The sequence below is a fragment of the Triturus cristatus genome, chromosome 10, assembly GCF_964204655.1.
Source record: "Triturus cristatus chromosome 10, aTriCri1.1, whole genome shotgun sequence".
NCBI lineage: Eukaryota > Metazoa > Chordata > Amphibia > Caudata > Salamandridae > Triturus > Triturus cristatus.
The window spans coordinates 1,024,060,650-1,024,082,449 of record NC_140593.1 but is presented as its reverse complement, the minus strand read 5'-3'; the positions used below and the strand labels follow the sequence as shown (position 1 = coordinate 1,024,082,449).

Genomic DNA, 21,800 nt, shown 5'->3' with positions numbered 1-21,800 from the left:
CATGTCATGCCTCCAGAGCTTTGTCTCCCAACAAGAATATGGAAAGATGAACGTTTCACAACCCATGCATGGAATTCCAATCTTGCTAGCTGCAACCCTAAAGATCCCTTCTCTCAGTCTTGCATTGCTTATTTCCGGCAGCATTGTTCCATCACTTGTGTCCTGCCTGCCCACAGACGTTACCTGTGGTTCACAGTAGATCACAAGCACTTTTAGTTCACTATGCCCTTTGGCCTTACTAGTGCCTGTTGGATGCTCACCAAAGTGATGGTTGCAGCTCATCTGCAGAGATCAGGGGTGCCAGTCTTCCCCTATCTCAATGACTGGCTGTTGAAGGCAGGCTCATCCAAGGCAGTCGTCTCCCACCTCCAAACTACAGTGGACATCCTGCACTTCCTGAGGTTCACTATAAATGTGCCGAAGTCACACCTGACACCTTCTCAGACTCTCCCTTTCATCAGAGATGTTCTGGACACATTGCAGTTTCAGGCTTATCCTCCTGAATGGCAAGTCCAGAACATTCAGGCCATAATACTGAAGTTTCAGCTTCTAACCTGGGTTTCGGTGAGACTGACTCTGAGGCTGGTGGGCATCATGGCCTCCTGCATCCTGCTTGTGACACATGCCTGCTGGCATATGTGGGCTCTGCAGTGGGACCTGAAGTTCCAATGGGCCCAGCTTCTGATGGATACATCTGCCAGTGGATTCCTCACCTTGTGAATATCCCCTGCGCCAGCATTCCACGGAATTTTTTTCCCAGCTCTCTACGCCTACGTGGACGTCATAATACCACGGCTCCGCTCGCGACTCCGTTTGACGTCACCGGAGCCATAAGAGAGCCACGTCGGCGTGATGACGTCAGTTCCCTTTTTTCCGCGCCGTCGACGCGTAACGGTGTTCCAGCACTCTCCTGCTACTTTGTTGTCTTGCAGTGGGTTACTGTTTCTGGATTTACCATGTCTTCGACGAGGAAGTCAGGTTTCAAACCTTGTAGGGAATGTGGGGGCCACATGTCCATTACTGACCCCCACGAAGATTGTTTGTGGTGCCTTTCTTCAGACCATGATGTGGATGACTGCTCCTGCTGCAGAAAGATGAACCCCAAGGCCCTGAACGAGAGGAAGGCGAAACTCTTCATGGCCAAGGCAAAAAAGGAAAGGAGAGGTAGGAAGAAGGAAAAGTCGAGGCCGGAGTCGTCGACTTCACACTCTTCAAAGTCGAAGAAACACAGAAAGAAGAGGAAGCATAGCTCTCGGCGCCGATCGTCGAAGAGTAAGGCTTCGAGGTCGCCGTCGCCTTGGCGTCGAAGTAAGGAATTTATTTCTCCTTCGTCTTCCCCTTCTCCTCGTGTGTCTCCGGAGAAGACACCTTCGCCCAAGTTGACTCCGGTGCAGTCTCCGGCGCAGTCACCGGCAACAGTGGAGTCTCCAGCTTCCGACGCCGAGCCGGAGCAGGTGGTAGATCTTTCTCCAGTGCCGGCTGAACCTGCGGCTCCAGTTGAGGATACTTCGGCTCCGGCTCCTGCTACTCCTCGACCGGATCCAGGGTGGAACCCATACCCGCATTTCCCACCTCCGGGTGCGGATCCAACGCATTTCCTCAATGCTATGTATGGGGTTTTCCAAAGGGCTGCCTTCCCATCCGGCGCACCTTCTGGTCCCATGGGTCCAATGGCGTATACTTTGGGAGTGCCGCAACATTATGCTCAGGCAGCTTTTATGCCCTTCTTGTCGATGGCTCCTTCATGGCAGTTCCCGGCGCCGTCTGGAGATCCATCCTCCTGGCCTCAACTGGATCGTTTGCCTTCTTCGGAGCCTCCCTCGATGCCGGTGCCGACTCCATCTGCGCCGCGTCCGGCGTCGCCTACTCCTCCGGCACCGCTGACTCCACATTCGGTGTCGCCGATTCCGCGTACGGCACCGCCAACGCCGTGCCCTCAGATCCATTCTCGGAGAGAGGCCCAGAGGATTATGGAGGAGGAACGATATAGGGAGGAAGGGGAGGAAGGTGAAGTTGGTGATTCCACTGATGAGTTTGAAGGCATTCAGGATGCAAGTGGATTTGATACTACTCCAGAATGGGAGCATTCTTCTGCCAGATCTTCTCCCCCACAAGAGTTGGCTCCTTATCATTTAGTCATCAGAAAGGCTGCAGAGTTGTTGGAATTACAGTTGCCCTCTGCAGAGTACAAGCCAAACCTTTTAACTGAAGTCCTTCATTCACCATCTTCAAATGTTGAGCCATTGTTGCCCTTTAATGAGGCTATTTTAGAGCCTATAATGGACGTTTGGCGCAAGCCACTTTCTTCGCCTGCAGTCTCCAGACAAGTGGCAAGGAGGTATAGAGTAGCTCCGGGGGACCCGAGTTTCCTTTCCTCTCACCCTTCACCAGAGAGCCTTGTAGTGCAAGCTTCCTGCTCGAAGCATTCTTCAGGCGCCTTCCCTCAAGCACCAGCTGACAGGGATTCTAAAAAGATCGAACAATCAGCTAAAATGTTCTTTTCATCTGGAAGCATGACGCTTAAGTCGACTAATGCCACTTGTTTATTGGGGCGCTACGTTCATGCTTAGATGGACTCGGTGAAGCAGTTAGCCCCTAAACTGCCAGAAGAGGAGAAGGCCTCTTTTATGGAGGTTGTTGCGGACACTCAAGCTGCTGCCAGGCAGGTTATTCAGTCGGGCCTAGACACGGCTGATTCTGTGGCTATAATTATGGGATCTTCAATAGCCACTAGAAGGCAGGCTTGGCTTCGTTCTTCCGGCTTCTCTGCTGATGTTCAGGCCACTGTAGTCGACTTGCCTTTCGATGGGGAAAAGCTTTTTGGGGAAAAAGCTGATTCCGCCTTACGGAGATTTAAAGATAGCAGGGTTACTGCGAAATCTTTGGGTTTGCGGACGCCGGTTAAGGGATTTGGCTTCAGGAAGTATAGAAGATTTGGGAGGTCTTCTTTTTGTTCCTTCCGTCAGCCTCAGCAAGAGCAGCAACAACAGCAGCAGAATCCTCTCTATAGATCATATAGAGGAAGACAAAGGGGCCGGAGAGGTTCTGGTTGCAATCTCTCCTCATCTTCAGCCTCCTCTGCTCCCAATGAATCTTCAGGGAAGCAGCCCTAGATCCCCCATCTTAGATCATGTGAGACCTGTGGGGGGTCGGGTGTCCCACTTTCTGCGAGGCTGGAAATCGGTCATGACGGACCTTTGGGTTTTAAACCTCGTAGAGAATGGGTATGCCCTTTCCTTTTGGGAGTTTCCTCCCTCTTTCCCTCCTTGCCAAGGTTTTTGCTCAGAGGACCATCTGCTTCTTCTGCAGAAGGAGGTTCTTGCGTTGCTTCAAAAAGGTGCGATAGAGGTGGTTCCGGAGCAGGAAAGGGGTCAGGGATGCTACTCCCGGTTTTTCCTGATTCCCAAAAAGGACGGCAGATTGCGTCCAATCCTGGACCTCAGAGTCTTGATTTTTTACCTGAAACAGGAGAAATTCAAGATGCTGACTCTTGCACAGGTTCTTCAAGCGTTGCAGCATGGAGACTGGATGGTGTCGATCGACTTGCAGGATGCGTATTTCCACATCCCCATTCTGAAGTCGCCCAGGAAGCATCTCCGTTTTACGGTTGGGTCGCAACACTACCAGTTTGCGGTCCTCCCGTTTGGTCTTACTACTGCACCTCGAGTCTTCACAAAGGTGATGGCAGTGGTGGCTGCTCATCTCAGGAGGTCGGGGATTCCGGTCTTTCCCTACCTGGACGACTGGCTTCTGAAAGCAGAGTCCCCAGAGATGGTGCAACATCATCTGCATGTAACATTTCAACTGTTATTCGACTTGGGTTTTTCGATCAATGTGCCCAAATCTCACCTGGTGCCCTCTCAACGCAACCTGTTCATAGGGGCGGCACTGGACACTACTGTGTGTCGAGCATTTCCTCCTCCTCAAAGAATTCTCGACATTCAGGAAATGATCCCTTTATTCCACAATGGAGCGGTTGTTCCAGTTCTGAAGGTCCTTCGCCTGCTCGGTCTGTTCACCTCCTGCATTCTGTTGGTCAACCATGCACGCTGGCACATGAGGGCACTCCATTGGTGCCTCCGCAGGCAGTGGTATCAGCACATCGGAGATCTCAGGGAGTCGATCAGGATCTCCAGAGAAGCTGCGGCGGATCCGTCTTGGTGGAGCATGGGGGGCAATCTGACTCATGGAAACCCCTTTCATCTTCCTCCATCGGTGGCCACAGTGATAACGGATGCCTCCACCTTAGGGTGGGGTGCTCATTTGGGGGATCTGGAGATCAAGGGTCTTTGGTCTCCAGAGGAAAGATTGTCTCATATCAATCTTCTGGAATTGCGGGCAATACGTTTGGCGCTCACGGCCTTTCTCTCTTCCCTTTGCAGTCAGTCGGTTCAAGACCTGACGGACAACACTACCGCGATGTGGTATGTCAACAAGCAGGGAGAAGTAGGGTTGTACCGTCTCTGCAGAGAGGCATTACGGCTCTGGTCCTGGGCTCAGGATCATCGGATTTGCTTGATGGTGAATCATCTGGACGGGGTGTTGAACGTACGTGCGGACAGTAAAAATTGTAAATTGTAAATTGATACTTGTATAGCGCACTACTCACCCGCAAGGGTCTCAAGGCGCTTGTACGAATACCGCTGTGGAACCCATCCTGGCTTTCCCTGTGAGGCGTCCACTCCTGGGCACCCCCAAGGTGGAGGCCAGGCATCCTTAGCATTGTGGGGGCCGTTGTGGAGATTAAGCAAGCTATTGCCCAGAGTTGCAGAGTGGGACTCCATGATTGGAATAGGCACTGTGGCGAGAATTATCAGGTCCGTGGAATTTTTGAGCCCAAGACCAGCCGAGGCGGGGAATTGAACCCTGGTCCCGGGCTAGACCTCTGCATCAGGGTCTGCCGCTCTAATCATTGAGCCACGCGTCTCAGTCGACAGTTCTCCGCCGACCACGAGTGGAGGCTTCATCCGGAGGTGGTTCGTCGCGTCTTCCAGAATTGGGGGACTCCTCAGATAGACCTGTTTGCCACTCGCGAGAACGCGCATTGCCCGTCATTCTGCAGTCTCCAGTTTCCGTTGCAGGGGGCGTTGGGGGACGCGTTTCAGTTGAGTTGGAGCTCACATCTCCTTTACGTGTTTCCTCCCATACCCTTGATTCCTCGGGTTCTGAGGAAGATTCGCCAAGACCGGGCCCAAGTTATTTTGGTCGCCCCGGATTGGCCAAAAAGGGTGTGGTACACAGATCTACTTGACCTTTACTTTACCTTGACCGATACTCAATTGATTGTCTACAAACAAATAGAAGAGGGTGAAGGCTATGTTACCGCACCTGTCAAGTGAATAGTGTCGGTATAATATAGTTTTATAGTGCAAAGAACCGAGGAGCACTCCCCTCTAAGCTCCTCAATCAGGAACAAGTCCTATCAAAATCATACATACAAAAGGGTTCAGCACTATTGATAAGAAGTCCGTTACAATTAAAGGAATGTCCAAGACGTAGAACTGTTTTTCAAAACGAATTCCTTTCTTTATTTGGTTTTTTTTCACAGGCATAGAATATCACAGCCTTGATAACATAAGATAGCCATAGCCAACGCGTTTCGTCTCCTGCATGGAGACTTCTTCAGGGCTATAGAAAAAATACAAAATATACTTTAATACCACAGTTATCAACAAAATAAGTGCATACAAAGACCAAAACATTCTAGATAGTTACATTTGTACATCAGTTGTTACAACCATGTACGTCATATCTGATGGTATAGCGTCAATAGTCTATTCACATTTAGGACAAAGAAAAAGAAAGAAAAAAGAAGAAAGAGGGCCTATATGACAAAAAAATGTGCTCATCATTTAAAAATTGCGTTAACATGTATATGCAAGTGCAACATTCACATGAACTCAAAATGTAGACTAGACGTCTCATTACTAATTCATGGCAAAACATGAAAAGCAGAAGATCTTAACATCAATATTGGTTTAAGGGAATGAGGTCATAACAAGGCAAGAACATTTGAACAAACATATTATAAAATATATTTCATTTACTAATACATTTACCAATACATTTATTATCCTTGTTAGATTTGACCATTGTTGTCAATCCCTGAGGTTGTTTTCACTAATCTTTCTACTCCTGTAATTTACAGATACCTTCAGTGTCATAGAACCCGAGCAGAAAGCAAAATATGTAACTTATTGTTTTCAGTGTATGCCTAATATCTAAGAATAAAGATTAAAACAGATTCATATAAGATGGTTTAGAGATGCACTCCATGGGAATAGCACTGGTCATATTAGGACTTACCAAACAAGTAATTGATAGAATTTCCTCAGTTCAGGAATAAAAACCTTTTTTCGGATGAAGACAAATGTGAGCCTTCATTCAACAATCTTCAATACCTATCAAAAAATATATAAGTAGAAAAGCCAATGTTTTAATACTCTCAGATGTTTATTCCAATATACATGACAACAAATGTCCTACATTGTTTCCAAGACTCATATTTAACTTATTTAACAGACTGAAGTTATGAAGCTACACCGAAGAAATGAGACAAGAACAAGGTGCTAAAAAAATATTTTTATAAGAGCTAAGGCGTATTGAAAATGTTATACACAGACCAGTTGACAATCAAAGTCCTCGGTAATAGAAAACAATCCAAATTAGAATATAGAGCGAGAAAAAATACATGTAGAAAAGATATTAAGAAATGTATATTCTATTAAGTACGCTCACCCAATGAAACGCAACAATATCGTTAGTTTTTCTTTATCGCGGACCTGGATAAATTAAATCCTCCAAAGAAAGCTTCTTTCAATCTCCCGCTCCATGATACGTAATATCTATTAAACAATACGAATAAGAGTCAACGACCTTAAAATTACGGCGGCCATCTTAAGATGACAAAATATTGACTGGTGTCAATGTATGACCATTATGGTACTAAGGCCAAACAAGAGAATATCGATATAATCTGAGCGAAAAAAAAACATAAGAAATAAAGTGCAATCTTAAAAGTTCATAAGTCCCTAAAAAGTAACGTGTTCCAAAACACCTGTCCTGTGTTGAGTAAATCCTACGCAATGAGCATTATAATCTGTACCAGAATATTGCGTCTAAAGAGTCCTTACCTCACCGGCGTGGTAGCCCTTAGTCTCGTCCCAATGGTCTCGACTGTCTATCGAAGCACCAGAGTATTCGCGTATTTAAACCCTCCCATTACCGTGATGAAAAACACCGGACAAATGAATAAGATGGAAGACGGCCGCAAACAGCAAAGAAGCGCTGAATTACGCGGCGGCCATCTTACAACAGCAGGAAATGTATTTATAAAACAAAGCTGTGTGCCTTGAAGATACGAATCAACTCAATTTGTTTTAAAAATCTATTGTGAGTAAACCCTACGCAATGAACACCTATTCTTTACCAAGTTTTTGCGTCTAAAAAGTCATTACCTTAACGGCGTGGTAGCCCGTAGTCTCGTCTCAGCGGTCTCGACTGTATGTCAAAGCACCAAAATACGCGGGTATTTAAACCCTCCCATTACCATAATGAGAAACACCTGACAAGTGAGAAAAGTAAAGGACGGCCGCAAACAGCAAGGAAGCGCTGAGATACGTGGCGGCCATCTTAAAACAAAGGGAAATGTATTTCTGAAACATTACTGTGTACCAAAAAAAAAAAAAAAAAAAGAGGGGATGTTTCAAATCGATATATTTTAAAAGAACTGTTATGTTTATTTAAAAGACAAACAAAATCTAATTCAAGATTGTTTGTCGAATTAAATGTAAAAGTAATACCGAACGCTCACAAAATGAGAAAACGTCCATGCGTTAACATATGAAACGCTAGTATTCTGCAATAAAAAATACTAAAAGGACAAATAGCAATAGCGCTTGGGTACTCGAAAGAGAAAGAATCAAAGGACAAGGAAATCACGGCGGCCATCTTGAGACGACATACCTGTTATTAAATTCTATAATAGATGCAACACTCAAGAACCCAATGTATAAATTATAATGGTAAGAGAAAAGATAACAAGATCACTGTATGTAAGAGGAATAGCTAGAGTTGCTCCTCATTAATATATTTGGATTTTTAAATGTGTAAGGTTGATGTTTCAAATATATTTACAGGGATACATTTTACTACGACCAATCATGCTGTGACTCCTCAGATAGACCTGTTTGCCACTCGCGAGAACGCGCATTGCCCGTCATTCTGCAGTCTCCAGTTTCCGTTGCAGGGGGCGTTGGGGGACGCGTTTCAGTTGAGTTGGAGCTCACATCTCCTTTACGTGTTTCCTCCCATACCCTTGATTCCTCGGGTTCTGAGGAAGATTCGCCAAGACCAGGCCCAAGTTATTTTGGTCGCCCCGGATTGGCCAAAAAGGGTGTGGTACACAGATCTACTTGACCTTTACTTTACCTTGACCGATACTCAATTGATTGTCTCCTTGAAGCAGCCAAATCACTCAGACCCTGATCTGGCAGCTTGCCTTCAGGTGGTTTTTGATTGGATGAGCAGCTCTTTCTTGAAGCTTAATGGGTCTAAAACTGAGCTCATGCTCTTTGGGAAATCGGCTCCCTCTGATATTCACCATCTGTGGCCCAGCTGCTTGGGTTCCCCCCCAGTCCCAAAGAGCTGCGTTAAGAGTCTAGGAGTTTGGATGGATTGTAACTTAGATTTTAAGGTACAATCACGTAAAGTAGCAGCAAACTGTTACGGACTGCTCAGGAGATTCAGGAAGGTACTGCCATTGTTGCCATTTCTAGCAAGACGTTTACTTGTACAAGCCATTGTATTGTCGCGGCTGGATTACGCTAACGCGATTTACCTTGGAGCCCCCCTGGCTACAATTAATAGACTTCAAATTGTACAGAATTGTGCAGCTTGCATGCTGATGAACATCCCTAAACGGTCCTCGGCTAAGCCTTCCCTCGATATTCTTCACTGGCTTCCTGTCCAGCAAAGAGTACAATTTAAAGCGCTCTGTATTATCCATAAAACCTTGGCAGGAAGGGGCCCGCCCCTAATTCGCTCTTGGAATCAACGATATGTCCCTAATCGTAATCTTAGGTCAGGGAGCAAAGGCTTAATGGCTGTACCTAAAATCAAACGTGCTCGCAGTGGAGGGGGAATGTTTTTATATAATGGGGTCAAATTGTGGAACAGTATTCCACTACATTTACGTTCTGAACCAGATCATCTTACGTTCAGAAAATTGGTGAAAACCTTTCTTTTTCAGTTATTCTTTTGTTCCTCACTGAGTGCCTGCTAGCGCTGGGATGCCTCTGGGTAACCACGCGCTCTATAAATATTCTTTCACTTCACTTTCATTGCACCCTCCGCTCCATCTCCCGCTCAGGGCAGACCTCCTCTCGCAGTCGGAGGGGCAGGTTCTACACCCTCACCTCCAGAGCCTGCACCTTCATGCCTGGAGATTGAACGGGGCAACCTGAGTTCCTTCTCTCTCCCGCCTGATGTGGTGGATGTTATTTTATCGGCCAGGCGACACGCCACCAAGTCCATTTATTCCTACAGGTGGTCTAAGTTTGTAAAATGGTGTGGAGAGAGATCCATTGACCCTTTAAAAGGTCATCTTTCCAATGTGCTTCAGTTTGCTCTTTCCTTGGCTCAGCAGGGTTGTGCTGTGGCTACAGTCATTGGCTATTTATCAGCCTTATCGGCTTTTCTGTGTCTTCCAGATCAGCCATCTTTATTTAAATCTCCTATTGTTTTAAGATTTATCAAAGGTCTTACTAACAGGTTTCCATCTACTCCTTTTGTAATGCCACAGTGGGACCTTAATCTTGTTCTAACTTTTTTGATGGGGTCTCCTTTTGAGCCCCTTCATAGTTGTCCTTTGAGGTTGTTGTCTTTTAAGACGGTCTTTCTTGTAGCCATAACCTCGGCAAGGAGGGTGAGTGAGCTTCAAGCTCTTAGTTCAAAACCCCCGTTTTTATCCTTACATGCTGAAAGGATGGTTCTTAGGACCAGGGCTGCTTTCCTACTTAAGGTAGTTACTCCCTTTCATCTGGGACAGTCCATTACTCTCCCTGTGTTTTATCCTCCCCCTCATCCATCCAAGGAGGAGGAGAGACTTCACCGATTGGACCCTAAAAGAGCTGTGAGCTTTTATTTGGACATAACGAAGGACTTTCGTTTGGATGATCAGCTCTTCGTGGGCTATATTGGACAATCTAAAGGCAAAGCTGTGCACAAGCGCACTCTGTCCAGATGGATCATCCTAGCCATCAAGATCTGCTACGCCCTTGCTGGTAAGGTTCCTCCTGAGGGTATTAGGGATCATTCAACTAGAGCTAAATCGTCTACCTCTGCTTTAGCCTGGGGTGTTCCGGTGGCAGACATTTGTAAAGCCGCGACTTGGGCCTCCCTCCATACTTTCACAAAGCATTATTGCTTGGACTCTGAGATGAGGAGGGAGGGCCATTTTGTGCGCTCTGTCTTGCAGGACTTTTTGGTATAGGAAGGTGGACACCCTCCTCCAGGAGTGGGACTGCTGTGGAAATCTATTCACTAGGTGAGGAATCCACTGGCAGATATATCCATCAGAAGAACAAGTTACTTATCTTCGGTAACGCTTTTTCTGGTGGATACAGTATCTGCCTGTGGATTCCTCACTGGCCCACCCGCCTCCCCGTTGTCCACCTTTATATACCTTAAAGGATGCCTTGCTTGACATGTTGTTTTACGTTGTATCTTCTTTCAATCTGGTGCACTTATAGGAAATACTTATGTTCTTTAGTTTTCCTTTTTATATGTACTATGTATATTTGTTCGAATATTGTATACTGTGTATACTTTGAATCTGTCGTTGGTCCACCTGTTCACCTCGGAGGCAAGGAAAAAATGGGTGGAACTGACGTCATCACGCCGACGTGGCTCTCTTATGGCTCCAGTGACGTCATACGGAGTCGCGAGCGGAGCCGTGGTATTATGACGTCCACGTCGGCGTAGAGAGCTGGGGAAAAAATTCAGTGGAATGCTGGCGCAGGGGATATTCACAAGGTGAGGAATGCACAGGCAGATACTGTATCCACCAGAAAAAGTGTTACCGAAGGTAAGTAACTTGTTCATCAGGTAAATATCTCCAACATGGTTCAGATCTCGGAGTGGACTGCAAAAGATCTGCAGTGGTGGTTAACGAACCTCGATTGGGTCAGTTGCAGACCCCTCTCCCATCCCCTTCTAGATATGGCAAAGTGATTGATGTGTCTCTCCTGAGATGGGGTGGCTGTCTGGTAGAGTTGAAGATCAAAGGCCTCCAGCAGAATCCGGACTCCACATGAACCTGTTGGAGCTTCAAGTGATCCGTATGGCACTGAAAGTCTTTCTACCATTCATCAATGAAAGGCTAGTACACTGCCATGTTGTACTGCAACAAACAGGGCAGGGTGGGATCACGGACACTTTGTCAGGAGGCCCTGCGCTTCTGGACATGGCTGGAATGTCAAGTCATATCACTGGTGGTTCAACACCTGGCGGACTTTCTGAATGCCAGGGTGGACTAACTCAGCCGGAAATGACTTGTGGCTCAAGAATGGTGTCTTCATCTGGAGGTGGTGCAAGGTTTCTTTCAGCAGTGGGAAAGTCTTGATTGATTTGTTGTAACTCCTGAGAAATACACAATGTCAGCAGTTATGCGCGCTGGAGTTTCTAAGACGGCTCTCGCTAGGAGATGCTTTTCATCTTGAGTGGAGGTAAGGCCTCCTGCCCGCCTTTCTGCCCTTACCTCTCCCGCACAGAGTTCTCAAGAAGATCAGGAATGACCGGACCCAAGTCATCATTGTGGCTCTAGACTGGGCTTGGAGAGTCTGATATCCTGAGTTGTCAAAAATGGCCATCAGGATGCCCCTTTGGGATGATCTTCTGTCGCAGCAGCAGGGGAGGGTTCTCCGCCTGAACCTGTCACACTTCACCTTCATGCGTGGAGAATGAGCGGCGACAGTTGGCAGCTTTCGACCTTCTGCCCGAAGTCTGTAATGTCATCTTCGCTGCCAGGCATCCCTCCACCAACACGGTATACGCCAGACATTTGCAAATTTGTGGCATGGTTTGTAGAAAAATAAGGTTGAACCCCTTTCTGCCCCCCTTTCTCAGGTCCTTCTATTTATTCTCTCTCTTGCCTAATAGGGCTCTCCTTTGGCACCTTAAAAGGTTATCTTTCTGCCATCTCTGCGGTTGCCTGTTCAGCCATCTCTTTTCAAGTCCCCTATTGTAAATAGGTTTCTAAAAGGTCTCCAACACTTGTTACCACCTTCACCATGCCTCACTGGGACCTACATTTAGTTATGACTTTCCTGATGTGTGCTTCTTTCGAGCCACTACATATTTATTATCTCAGGCTTCTAACTATCAAGATGGCCTTTCTAGTGGCAATAACATCTGCCTGGAGGGTCAGTGAGCTCCAGGCTTTGTCATCTAATCCTTCGTGCCTCAACATCTTTCCAGACAAGGTCACTCCCTTTCATGTAGGCCAGTCCATCACCCTGCCTACCTTTTGGCTCCGCCTCATCCCTTTAAAGAAGAGTAGCGACTCCACTGGCTGGACCCAAAAAGATCATTGTCGTTTTACCTTGACCCCACAAAGGCAGGTGGGTGAACAACTCTTCATGGGGTATGTCAGAGAACAGAAAGGGAAGGCGGTACTGAAACTGGCCATCTCCCCAAGCCCCGTGCTTCACACTGGCCAAGAAGTAATTTCCTGAGGGTTTGCTTGCTCATTCCACCAGAGCCAAGGCTGCGACCACTGCATTAGCACGCGGATATCCAGTCCTGGACATTTCCCAGGCAGCAACATGGCCATCTCTGCACACGTTTACCAAGCAATACTGCCTGGAACGTTAATTCCATAGGGATGGGTAGTTTGCCCTTTCGGTCCTGCAGGATTTTTTGGTGTGAAATTGTTTCGTAGACCCGCCTCCGGGATGTATTGCTTGGGTATCTATTCTAAGGTAAGGAATCTGCGGCTAGTAGTTGCTATCAGATGAACAAGGTACTTACCTTCGGTAATGCCTTTTCTGATGGATACATCTGCCAGTGGATTCCTCACCTTGTGAATATCCCCTGCGCCAGCATTCCACTGAACTTTTCTTCCCCAGCATTCCACGTCGACGTGGGCGACGTCATAATACATCGGCTCCGCTCGCGACTCCGATCGACGTCACCGGAGCCATAAGAAGCCCACGTCGGTGTGATGACGTCAGTTCCCTTTTTTCCGCGCCTTCGACGCGCAACGGTTTTTCTCCAGTGCTACTTTGTAGTTTGGTCGTGTATCTCTGTTTATTCGGCTATGTCTTCGACTAGGAAGTCGGGCTTTAAGCCCTGTAGGGAGTGTGGAGGCCTGATGTCGATAACGGATCCACACCAGAATTGTTTATGGTGCCTCTCCTCGGAACATGATATGGAGGAGTGCGGATGCTGTAAAAGCATGAACCCGAAGGCTCTCAAGGAAAGGAAGACCAAGCTCTTCATGAAGAAGATTGGTGAGGAGAAAAGAGGGAGGAAGAAGGAGAGATCGAAGAGAGAGTCATCGACTTCGAGGTCGTCGAGGTCGAAGAAACACCATAAAAAAAGTAAACATTCTAGACGTCGATCCTCGAAGTCCAAGAAATCGAAGTCGAGGTCGAGGTCGGCTTCGTCTCATCGACGTCGGAGCAAAGGTTTGTCTCCTTCTCCTTCGCCTTCGAGGTCACCGGAAGGTTCTCCTTCGAGGAAGCAGACTCCGATTCAGTCTTCGACGAGGTCTTCGGCTCCGTCTAAGACGTCGACTCCGGTTCGTGTGGAGTCGGATGCTTCTATGCATGAGGAGCAGGAAGAGTCTGTTCCAGTACCTGAAGATTCTGAGGCTCCAGTGGAGGATACTGCGGAGCCGGTGCCGGAGGCCCCACAAGAGGTTCCTTTGCCTCAGTTCCCGGCCCCAGGTACGGATTCGGCTAATTTCTTAAATGCTATGTATGGCATTTTTAATAGGGCGGCCTACCCATCCGGAGCACCAACTGGTCCCGTGGGTCCGATGGCCTTTACAATGGGGGTGCCACAGCAGTATGCTCAGGCCCCCTTTATGCCCTTTATGCCGATGGCGCCTTCTTGGCAGTTTCCGGCGCCGTCTGGGGATCCGATTCGACCTCGGAAGGTCCGGCAGGCTCCGGAGCCTCCTTCGACGCCGAGACTGGCTCCATCGACGCCGAAACCGACTCCATCGACGCCGAGGCTGACTCCATCGGCGCCGTGTCTGGCGCCGTCGATGCCGGTTCCTCTGGTTCCTCCGACGCCGCGTACGACGTCACCGACGTCGGTTTCCCGAATCCGGTCGAGGAGGGAAGCCCAGAGGGTGTTGGAGGAAAGAAGATATCGAGAGGTGGAAGAAGGTGAGGTTGATTCTTCTTCGGACGAGTTCGATGGCATTGAGGAAGCCAGTGGGCTGGATATGACCCCAGAGTGGGAATATGCATCTGCCAGGTCTTCTCCACCTCATGAGTTGGCTCCCTATCACGTAGTGATAAAGAAAGCAGCAGAGCTTCTGGATTTACAGCTGCCTTCTGTGGAGTACAAATCCAACCTGCTCACAGAAGTGTTACATTCTCCGACTTCGACATCAGAGCCCTTGTTGCCTTTCAGTGAGGCCATATTGGAGCCGGTATTAGAGGTATGGAGGAAGCCCCTTTCATCTCCTGCAGTGTGTAGACAGGTGGCAAGAAGGTACAAGGTTGCACCAGGGGATCCTGACTTTTTATCCACTCATCCATCCCCGGACAGTTTGGTTGTGCAGGCTTCATGCTCCAAGCATGCTTCCGGTGCCTTTCCTCAGTCTCCAGCTGACAGGGAGTCTAAAAAAGCTGATCAGGCAGCCAAAAAGACCTTTTCGACAGGAAGCATGGCGTTAAAATCGACTAATGCTACATGCCTGCTGGGGCGTTACGTGCACGCTCTAATGGATTCCATTAAGTCCTTGGCTCCTAAGTTGCCTGAAGGAGATAAGTCATCCTTCATGGAGGTTGTAGCGGACACTCAGGCGGCTGCCAGGCAAGTTATCCAGTCAGGGTTGGATACTGCGGACTCCGTGGCAAGGATCATGGGGTCGTCTGTTGCTGTAAGAAGGCAGGCTTGGCTCCGTAACTCTGGTTTCTCAGCGGATGTTCAGGCTACACTGGTCGATCTTCCATTTGATGGTCAGAAGCTGTTTGGGGAGAAAGCGGACTCTGCCCTTCAGCGTTTTAAGGACAGCCGATTGACTGCAAAATCCTTGGGCCTGCAAGTACCGGCAAGGGGTTCGACCTTTCGAAAATTTAGGGGCTTTGGGCGATCGTCTTTTCGCTCTTACCGGCAGCCCCAGCAGCAGCAGCAACAGCAGAATCCCCTCTATGTCCTATAGAGGGAGGCAAAGGGGTCGGAGAGGTTCTGGACGCAACCCCTCTTCTTCCTCCTCCTCTGCTCCCAATGAGGCCTCAGGGAAGCAGCCCTAGATCCCCCATCCTGGATCATGTAAGGCCTGTGGGGGGTCGGGTGTCCTACTTTCTACGGGGTTGGAAATCGGTTACAACAGACCTTTGGGTTTTGAACCTCGTAGAGACTGGGTACGCCCTTCCCTTTCGGGAGTTTCCTCCCCCTTACCCTCCTTGCCAATGTTATTGTTCGGAAGACCATCTACTTCTCCTGCAGAAAGAAGTTTTAGCCTTGATTCAGAAGGGTGCGATAGAGGTGGTTCCAGAGCAGGAAAGGGGTCAGGGATGCTACTCCCGGTATTTCCTGATTCCAAAAAAGGACGGAAGGTTGCGTCCGATACTGGACCTCAGAATCTTGAACTTTTACCTGAAACAGGAGAAATTCAAGATGCTGACCCTTGCGCAGGTTCTTCAAGCGTTGCAGCAAGGAGACTGGATGGTGTCGCTCGACTTGCAGGACGCGTACTTCCACGTCCCAATCCTGAAGTCGCACAGGAAGTATCTCCGTTTTACGGTTGGGTCGCAACATTACCAGTTTGCGGTCCTCCCGTTTGGTCTTACTACCGCACCTCGAGTCTTCACAAAGGTGATGGCAGTGGTGGCTGCCCATCTCAGGAGGTCGGGGATTCTGGTTTTTCCCTACCTGGACGACTGGCTTCTGAAGGCAGAGTCCCCAGAGATGGTGCAGCATCATCTGCAGGTAACATCACAGCTGTTGTTCGACTTGGGTTTTTCGGTCAATGTGCCCAAATCTCACCTGGTGCCCTCTCAACGCAACCTGTTCATAGGGGCGGTACTGGACACTACTGTGTGTCGAGCATTCCCTCCTCCTCAAAGGATTCTCGACATTCAGGAGTTGGTCCCTTTATTCCACAGTGGAGCGGTTGTTCCAGTTCTGAAGGTCCTTCGCCTGCTCGGTCTGTTCGCTTCCTGCATTCTGTTGGTCAACCATGCACGCTGGCACATGAGGGCACTCCAGTGGTGCCTCCGCAAGCAGTGGTATCAGCACAACGGAGATCTCAGGGAGTCAATCAAGATCTCCAGAGAAGCTGCAGCGGATCTTTCATGGTGGAGCGTAGAGGGCAATCTGTCGCAAGGAAAGCCCTTCCATCTGCCTCCATCGGTGGCCACAGTGATAACGGATGCATCCACCCTAGGGTGGGGTGCTCATCTGGGGGACCTGGAGATCAAGGGTCTTTGGTCTCCAGAGGAAAGGTTGCTTCATATCAACCTTTTGGAATTGCGGGCGATTCGTTTGGCGCTCAAGGCCTTCCTCCCTTCCCTTCGCGGTCAGTCGATCCAAGTCCTGACAGACAACACGACCGCGATGTGGTATGTCAACAAACAGGGAGGAGTAGGGTCTCTTTGTCTGTGCAGAGAGGCCTTACGTCTATGGTTCTGGGCTCAGGACCATCAGATTTGTCTGATGGCAAATCATCTGGCCGGGGTGCTGAACGTACGTGCGGACAGTCTCAGTCGGCAGTTCTCCGCCGATCACGAGTGGAGGCTCCATCCGGAGGTGGTTCGTCATGTCTTTCGGACGTGGGGGACACCTCGGGTGGACCTGTTTGCCACCCGCGAGAACGCGCACTGCCCGTCATTCTGCAGTCTCCAGTTTCCGATGCAGGGGGCGCTGGGGGACGCGTTTCAGTTGAGTTGGGGCCCACAACTCCTTTACGCGTTTCCTCCCATACCTTTGATTCCTCGGGTCCTGAGGAAGATTCGCCAAGACCGGGCCCAAGTCATTTTGGTCGCCCCGGATTGGCCAAGAAGGGTATGGTATACAGATCTTCTCCACCTATCCTTGTGCCCTCCGCTCCGTCTCCCTCTGAGGGCAGACCTCCTCTCGCAGTTGGAGGGGCAGGTTCTACACCCCCACCTCCAGAGCTTACACCTTCATGCCTGAAGATTGAACGGGGCAACCTGAGTTCATTCTCTCTCCCACCTGATGTGGTGGACGTTATTTTATCGGCCAGGCGACACTCCACCAAGTCCATTTACTCCTACAGGTGGTCTAAGTTTGTAAAGTGGTGTGGAGAGAGATCCATTGATCCTTTAAAGGCCCGTCTGTCCAATGTGCTTCAGTTTGCTCTTTCCTTGGCTCAGCAGGGCTTTGCTGTGGCCACGGTCAAGAGCTACCTTTCGGCCTTATCGACATTTCTGTGCCTCCCAGATCAACCTTCACTATTTAAATCTCCAGTTGCTCTGAGGTTCATCAAGGGCCTTACAAACATGTTTCCTCCTACTCCATTTGTAATGCCTCAGTGGGACCTTAATCTTGTTTTAACCTTTCTAATGCGGTCCCCTTTTGAGCCTCTTCATACTTGTCCTTTGAGGCTGTTATCATTTAAGGTGGTTTTTCTTGTAGCCATAACCTCGGCAAGGAGGGTGAGTGAGCTTCAAGCTCTTAGTTCCAAACCTCCTTTTCTTACCTTACATGCTGAAAGGATGGTTCTCAGGACCAGGGCTGCTTTCCTGCCAAAGGTAGTCACTCCGTTTCATTTGGGGCAGTCCATTACTCTCCCTGTTTTCTACCCTCCTCCTCACCCTTCCAAAGAGGAGGAAAGACTCCATCGTTTGGACCCGAAGAGGGCTGTTAGTTTTTATCTGGATAGAACCAAGGACTTTCGCATTGATGACCAGCTCTTTATTGGCTACATTGGTCGTTCTAAGGGGAAGGCGGTGCACAAGCGCACGCTGTCAAGATGGATAATTCTGACCATCAAGATCTGCTACGCCCTGGCTGGTAAGACTCCTCCTGATGGCATTAGAGCGCATTCGACTAGAGCTAAGGCCTCTACATCTGCTTTGGCCCGGGGTGTTCCTGTGGCAGATATTTGTAAAGCCGCGACTTGGGCCTCCCTCCATACTTTCGCAAAGCATTATTGCTTGGACTCTGAGATGAGGAGGGAGGGCCACTTCGCGCGCTCTGTGTTACAGGACTTTCTGGTATAGGAAGGTGGACACCCTCCTCCGGGAGTGGGGACTGCTGTGGGAATCTATTCACAAGGTGAGGAATCCACTAGCAGATGTATCCATCAGAAGAACAAGTTACTTACCTTCGGTAACGCTTTTTCTGGTGGATACAGTATCTGCCTGTGGATTCCTCACTGACCCACCCGCCTCCCCGTTGTCCACCTTTGTATACCATGAAATAGGTCTTGTTGATATGTTTTTATGCTTTGTTGTGCAATTGTAGGAAATGCTTGTTTATTTAGCATTCTTTTCCTTTGTATGCTATGCATATGTGTTGGTGTATTGTATACTGTGTATGCTTTGAGTCTGTCGTTAGTCCACCTGTTCGCCTCGAAGGCACGGGGAAAAAATGGGTGGAACTGACGTCATCACGCCGACGTGGGCTTCTTATGGCTCTGGTGACGTCGATCGGAGTCGCGAGCGGAGCCGATGTATTATGACGTCGCCCACGTCGACGTGGAATGCTGGGGAAGAAAAGTTCCGTGGAATGCTGGCGCAGGGGATATTCACAAGGTGAGGAATCCACAGGCAGATACTGTATCCACCAGAAAAAGCGTTACCGAAGGTAAGTAACTTGTTCATCTGGTATAGACTCTATCTAGCCGCAGATTCCTTACCGACCCACCCATCCTACCCGCTCTGCAAACAGGTTTCTAGGGACAGGATTGTTCCCCCTTTCAGGGCCCTAGTTTTCCACACCAGTGGTCAGTGTTCTTCGTGGCTCTGCACTCCTGGCGTGGAAAGTCACTAAAAGGAGCCAATATCAGCACACTGGGGGGACGCCTATATAAGCACCACTCATGTCTCTTCCGAAACAGGTTCAGAATTTTCTAGAGTCTGGTTGGTCAAGGGCAGCGGTCCTTAACCTTTAAACTTCTGTGGACTCCCAATGAATCATTACTATAATTTGAGTACTCCCACTGCGTCATTAGTGGATAGCGGGGATCCCGAGCCTAAGCAGTTTCTATGATTTGAACCTCAAAACAGTACACAAAAATACAAAAACTAGTATACACCTTACAAATGCCCAAATATGGAGAGATTGTATTTAATTCACAATCAAATATAAAAAAAATCTCAGTTTAATTTTCCTTCTTTATTTGTATACACTTTATTAATTTTAATGTATTACTTTTACTGTTATTTAATTTTGTAAAAAAAAAGTCATGGACCCCCTGAGTAGCCCTTGCGGACCCCCAGTGATCCTCAGACCAAAGGTTGGTCTTCGATGCTTTTTTCCATTATGGCATGATGTCTGTTTTAAGTGGTTCCTAATAGTGTAAATGTGAGGGGATAGTAATGGGCTGCAGTTTTAATTAGATATGTTGTGTGAGATGTGGTTGCTGTTGCTCTGAGTTTACATGAGTGTGAGATCTATGCAAGGTTGCTGCACTTGGAAGAGTTATGTTGGAGTTCTGACTCAGCTTGGAATAAACTAGGTTTGAAAGAGGATTGATGGCTGATTAGGAAAGTGGTTAAGCTTTTGCACTAGACTGGAGTAAATTGTCTCTTGAGTGATGACTGATTGGAGGATTGGTTTGCTATGCTGTAAATTATATGAGGTAATAACCCTTGTGTTCAGAGGGAAGGTTGTTTAATTGATATATATAAACTTCCTGTACTGAAATCTCCATTCAGGTTGTGCTTGTTAGCTATATCTCAGTAAGGTTCCCCAAAGAAGGGACAATACACAGGCAATCCAATTTTCCAAGATACTTACATTCTTTGCTGGTTTTCTGAAATGTGTTATCTATTTACCAACAACCTTAAAAATATGTCTTTTTCAACAGATCAAGCAAATCTGGTTGCTCGATGCAAATGATCCTGGATATGTAGCAGACATGTTTGGATGCAGTGCATACAATATTCAACATCTCCCTTTACACAGAAGAATTGTGTCAATCCTAAGACCATTGAGTCGGCATACATTAAGTTAAGCAAGAAAGAATTGACAACCCTTGTTTCCATTCTTTTCAATTTGTTCCCATAATTTCAGAATGAAAGAAGGAAATTCTGAAAGAAGCTGAGTTTACACCATAAGAATTTGAGTTTTGAGCAACGTTATTTTTAAATGTATTTTCACAAACACCCCACAGTTACCGTCGTCAGGTTTTTTTCTTGAGTGTGCGAACCACCAGCAAATTCTCTCCACAATGATGCAATGAGAAATGGTACCTTTATTTTAATACCTTATTGTGTTTTCACTTTCTTATGTCTCTTCATGCTCTGATCTCTGAGTTTTGACAACTTTGTTCTTACAAGCTAATCCTCTTTTTCTTCTTTCTCTACTTCATGTCTGGTATTTAATTCTTCGCCTAAATAATTCATTTATTCTGTCATCCTCTTGCACTGTATTGTTACTTGCCTGCTCATTTTCCTCAACTATGAAAAGTATTCTATTTCTTAAATTACAGCATAATCAGTCCACTACTAATGAATTTCAAGCCAAGCGATAGTGGCAGCCTCAAATTTATAGCACTGAAGACTTGTACAGAAGAATATAAAACTTTGGAGTCATTAGTAATTATTTAGTAATCACTTTGTAATATAGTATGTGTACATTTCATGCAATCTTTTGTTACTGGCTGTCCAGGAGAGGATAAAATATTGAAAGGTGTGAAATATTGCTGAGCTTACTTTAAAACAAGACACAGATGGTACACACTAAATTGTTTGAAAAACTGCAGCTTCTTCAGAAGAAGCAAACGTAGTTTTAGCAAACATTGTATTTGGTTAGTTCAGTATTTGGAATTTGACACTTATATGTTTGGAATTAAAGATGCTATACAAATTTTCTATCAATAAAGATATTTTTCTAATCATTGTTTTTTTCTAGTTTAACGAAATGCTTGATGTTTTAAGATCACATTTTCTTTATTTCTTCAAACTTCCCAGTTCTTCTGTCTTTCTTGTCGTCTACACCTTGGCCTTTCTTTTGTTACTGAATTATTCCTTGTTTGTTTTATTACAATTTCCATTAAGTAATACAAACAACTTCTTCACTCTTCAGATTTCGAATTTTGAAAAAATTAGCTGCCAGATTTTCCAATCAAAATTTGCAGAGGCTCTATTATGATTTTTGTATTGGACTGAAAAGTTCATTCCAATACAATGTTTCATAACCTGCCTACCCAAGACGTGTATGGTTGCCTGTTGGTAACTCACTATACTTACCTCTTTGACTGGTAATTTACCACCTTACTTCCACCACTTAAAAACATCATAACTGTTTAATTAGCTATTGCTTGAGGAGCCAATTGGGACCCCTTTGAGTTTCATTGGGCGATCTCATCTTTTGGTCACATAAACCAAGTGATTTGTCAGCATTACACAACTAGGCTCAGTTTGACTTGA

General features: G+C 47.1%; 1 protein-coding gene across 2 annotated transcripts in view; it reads left to right on the top strand.

The window, feature by feature from the left end:
- Positions 1 to 21,265, top strand: part of VWA3A (von Willebrand factor A domain containing 3A) — a 598,738-nt gene extending 577,473 nt beyond the window's left edge. For both annotated transcript variants that reach the window (XM_085629052.1, XM_085629053.1), the window contains one exon: positions 20,237 to 21,265. The gene's annotated coding sequence lies outside the window, so the exon portion shown is untranslated. The remainder of the gene's footprint in view (positions 1 to 20,236) is intronic.
- The last annotated feature ends 535 nt before the right edge of the window (positions 21,266 to 21,800 follow it).